The sequence below is a fragment of the Salmo salar genome, chromosome 10 (genome assembly GCF_965601325.2).
Source record: "Salmo salar chromosome 10, fSalSal1, whole genome shotgun sequence".
Lineage (NCBI taxonomy): Eukaryota > Metazoa > Chordata > Actinopteri > Salmoniformes > Salmonidae > Salmo > Salmo salar.
Window position 1 is genome coordinate 12,898,948 of NC_138300.1, and position 5,231 is coordinate 12,904,178.

Below are 5,231 nucleotides of genomic sequence, written 5' to 3' on the forward strand. Positions count from 1 at the left end.
GAGAACCCTCTGCTGTCAGAGATAAGAAGGAACAGAGCTGTGAGCCCATAGATCACACATTGGGGGCTATAGTCGAACTCTGAATCTAATGGCAGTGGTGTTATGTATGCTTTAGTACTGTATTCGTTATTCTTATTTTCTAATAATCAATTAGGCTATTACACAGTATGTGTCCATATACAGTAGGTTAAATTACAGGAGCTATGGTTTCTGTTTTGTCATGTTAACTTCCAATTGAAATGTGTATGCGTTCTTTGGTTGGTTATGCCATGATCAGTGATTCAGTGAGTTCCAGAACGCACTATGGGATGCAGAATACAGTAGCACTGTGTCAAAGGTCACTGGTCTGATGTAAACAATGCACCATTTTCTATGGTACCGCTCCAGAAAGTCACACGCAGCAGGGGACATTATTCCTCTCTAAGTGTAGCAGATTGGTTCAGAGAATGAATGATGACGAATTGACATATTTTCTTCATGAACTAGCAGGTTTATGAAGTAGTAGTAGAGTTTGTTTACTTTATTTAGGAAGGCAGCCTTTAGGTGGTGATGTCTTTACCTGCAGAATGTTCACTGAAAGCTTAAACCCTTCATTTGAAAAAAACAAACAAATGTGTATTTTTCAAGATTTAAAGCCCCTAAACCTCAAACTGAAAAGAGTCTAAGTCCATCCTTTCGCAATTGTGTATAATTGTGTGTTGGTTTAATTGTTTACGGCCTGTATCTTGCCTGTTTGAATTTAGCCTCGTGTCCTTCATCACCACTTAGTAGCACCACTCTACACCTCTCTTTGTCACGTCCTGACCAGTATAGGGGTTATTTGTTATTGTATTTTGGTCAGGATGTGGCAGAGGGTATTTGTTTTATGTGGTTCGGGGTGGTGGTTTGTTTAGAAGGGTGTTTGATTGATTATTTCCGGGTTTTGGGTGATGTTCTATGTTTTTGTATTTCTATGTTCTTTCTAGTTTAGTATTTTCTATGTTAGGTAATTGGTGTTGGACTCTCAATTGAAGGCAGGTGTTTGTAGTTGCCTTTGATTGAGAGTTCTATATATAGGGATGTGTTTTGTTTGTTAATTGTGGGTAGTTGTCTTTAGCACTGCTGTAGTAAGTATAGCCTGGTAAACTATTGTTTTTCCTTGTGTTCACATTTATTTAATAAATTAATATGATGAGCACGCAACCCGCTGCGCCTTGGTCCTCTCTTCACGATGACAGCCGTTACACTCTTACCCTCCAAAGTATTACAGGTTCAATCAAATGTGGGGCAATGCGTTAATTGAATCCAGTAGATTCCAGCTATGGTCAAACATTGTTTCACAATTTTCCCAACATAAATATTGTTTTATTGCTGCTAACACATTATACATTTTACTATGTGAATCGCTAGATTCTATTCAATATTCAAATGTGTTGTGTGTTTGTAGGCTACAATATGTTATTATTCAATCCATCAATTTTGTTAAGTGAGAAATGTCTTCAAAGGGCCAATGTAGGCAGAAAAAGAATATGGTCTATATCTTTTTCCATAATAAACACTAATGATTTGGGCCTATTCATTTCAAACAATTTCATGTAGCCTATACTGTACTGTATATATTATCGGTATACTGACATATAATCATTATAATTATTAGCTTACCAATTTGTTGGTATCTCTCATGAAATGCCAGCTGGTGATAGCACAAAATTATTTACTCTCTGGTGCTAGCCTACTACAGAGACTGTACGACATTCCCGCCACTCACAGGTCATTGCTCTCGTACACTAAAGGAATTTGATTTGGGAATTTCACCCAACTCCCAGCAAGCTGAAGTTTCATGGACAACAGCTTTGAAGTTTAAAGTCAACAAGGTAGGAGACTTAACTCTCCGTCAGGGGGTGAGTTTGTTGACTTCATAGCAATTTCTAAGAGTATTTTCATTTGCTTGCTTGCTCAATATTAGCTTCACTCCTAAACACATACAAATTACAAGCTGAGAGTGCAAGTTAGCTTGTATATTTTCTGTTCAGCTTGCTAAACTCAGCAAAAAAAGAAACGTCCTCTCACTGTCAACTGAGTTTATTTTCAGCAAACTTAACATGTGTAAATATTTGTATGAACATAAGATTCAACAACTGAGACATAAACTGAACATGTTCCACAGACATGTGACTAACAGAAATGGAATAATGTGTCCCTGAACAAAGAGGGGGTCAAAATCAAAAGTAACAGTCAGTATCTGGTGTGGCCACTAGCTGCATTAAGTACTGCAGTGCATCTCCTCTTCATGGACTGCACCAGATTTGCCAGTTCTTGCTGTGAGATGTTACCCCACTCTTCCACCAAGGCACCTGCAAGTTCCCAGACATTTCTGGGGGGAATGGCCCTAGCCCTCACCCTCATATCAAACAGGTCCCAGATGTGCTCAATGGGATTGCGAACCGGGCTCTTCGCTGGCCATGGCAGAACACTGACATTCCTATCTTGCAGGAAATCACGCACAGAACGAGCAGTATGGCTGGTGGCATTGTCATGCTGGATGGGCATGTCAGGAAGGGTACCATATGAGGGAGGAGGATGTCTTCCCTGTAACGCACAGCGTTGAGATTGCCTGCAATGACAACAAGCTCAGTCCGATGATGCTGTGACACACCGCCCCAGACCATGATGGACCCTCCACCTCCAAATTGATCCTGCTCCAGAGTACAGGCCTCGGTGTAACGCTCATTCCTTCGACGATAAACGTGAATCCGACCATCACCCCTGGTGAGACAACACCGCGACTCGTCAGTGAAGAGCACTTTTTGCCAGTCCTGTCTGGTCCAGCGATGGTGGGTTTGTGCCCATAGGCGACGTTGTTGCCGGTGATGTCTGGTGAGAACCTGCCTTACAACAGGCCTACAAGCACTCAGTCCAGCCTCTCTCAGCCTATTGTGGACTGTCTGAGCACTGATGGAGGGATTGTGCGTTCCTGGTGTAACTCGGGCAGTTGTTGTTGCCATCCTGTATCTCTCCCGCAGGTGTGATGTTTGGATGTACCGATCCTGTGCAGGTGTTGTTACACGTGGTCTGCCACTGCAAGGACGATCAGCTGTCCATCCTGTCTCCCTGTAGCGCTGTCTTAGACGTCTCACAGTACAGACATTGCAATTTATTGCCCTGGCCACATCGGCAGTCCTCATGCTTCCTTGCAGCATGCCTAAGGCACAGTCACGCAGATGAGCAGGGACCCTGGGCATATTTCTTTTGGTGTTTTTCAGAGTCAGTAGAAATGCCTCTTTAGTGTCCTAAGTTTCATAACTGTGACCTTAATTGACTACCGTCTGTAAGCTGTTAGTGTCTTAACGACCGTTCCACAGGTGCATGTTCATTAATTGTTTATGGGTCATTGAACAAGCATGGGAAACAGTGTTTACACCCTTTACAATGAAGATCTGTGAAGTTATTTGGAATTTTACAAATTATCTTTGAAAGACAGGGTCCTGAAAAAGGGACGTTTCTTATTTTGCTGAGTTTAGTTTAGTTAGTGAACTGCTCAAGAGGCCAGGGTTCCGGTCTAGAAGCACAGTTACGACTGCTCCCACCTTTTGACTTCAGTAATGCATTTTAACTGATGTCTGGCCCAGAAAGACAATTTCCATAGACGGCCACATAGAGAAGTCAAATTAAAAAAATGTCCAATAAGACACGTTAGTCATCACCTTTGTGCACGAAACATCCATTTAATTATTCTAATAATTGTAGCTGAGGCCGATATTAAAATGTTATATTGATCCAATGTTTTCCATGCTTTTTGGATGACGTGATGGCGTCGTCGCTGCTCCCTATGCGCACTGAGTGCTAGTTCGCATGTGAAATTGAGCCGTGTAAACCGGATGCAACCCGGATATAGATGGTCCATGAATTGGCTTATGCGACGACGGACATCTAGAGACTGCTTCCAAGTTCTTTTATACCTCAGTGATCTAACTACGTCAGTCTTAGTTGCTAGGCAGCCAGATGCCATTCTGAGAACCATATGTTTCTTAGAGCTTGGTGAGAGTGTGGTTGTCCTTTGGTTATTTTGAGTACTCCCTTCCTACAATGTTCTGGGAATGGTGCAGGATAGTTGCTTGGCTTTGGAACATGTTCAGCATATTTAAGGAACATGTGCAAAAAACATGATTTATTTCATTACTTTAAACAGAATGTTTCCTAAAAGTTCAAACATGATTACATTTAATTTTGGTAATGTTTTAGGAACATTCTCCAACTGTTTTGACATTGGGAATGTTCTCAAATTAACGTTAAGAAAAATTGTATTCTATGGGAATTTCAGTACTTCAGCATAACATTCTATTTAAAGTCATGTTCTCAAATTGTTCCAAGTACATTAGCCCTTTACACTCGTACCCGTATATGGGTTGAGAATGGCAGATTTGGGCACTGATAAACGCCTAAATTGTAACGCAGTGGCTGTACAGTAACATGCTATACACAGAGTGCGAATTACTCCGTGACTTTCGTGCAAGAAAATTGTTTATGGGCCTAGTAATGGACTTCATTTAACAGTAAAAATGAATGACCTTTGAATGTGGCATGAATACAACCAGTCATGATGCTTTCATCTGATTGTCAAACAAATCACTTCAAAAAGTACAGTATGTAGACCTATTACCATGACAGAGAGGTGGGGGTTTTCATTTAATTTGGAAGTTTTTATTTTCATATTTACTACTGTAAAACATATTTACCACTGCATTTTAAACAAATTGGATAATGGTTAAAATATTATTATTTAGACAACCCCCCCAAAGGGGACTTGCATTTAGGGGAGCCAATATCTCATTCAGGGGAGCGGAGTCCACCCTGCTCCCTCGTAATTCGCACCCTGGCTATATCAGACCTTAGGCCCTGGGCTTCATAGTGATAAGAAGTTGCCCCCATCCCTCCCACTAATTGGACCACTTTGCAAATGTTTTATTGACTGAGTGAGGATATTGCTGTAATTTAAGTGGACTCTTTGTATTTTGAAATATGAGACATTGAGGATTATAATAAATACTGTTTTGATGTCATACAAGCAAGCCAAACACCAATGTTTATGATCACTATGTTTAATGTCCAGTTACAAGATGACATGGCGTTATACCCTGGGTTATTATGAATAGAATGAGCCTATGTTTGTCTACTGTGAAGAAAATTTGCCACGGCACACGCACCTGAATGCACTCATGGTGTAAGGACCGATGCTGAAGTAGAGAAGCAGG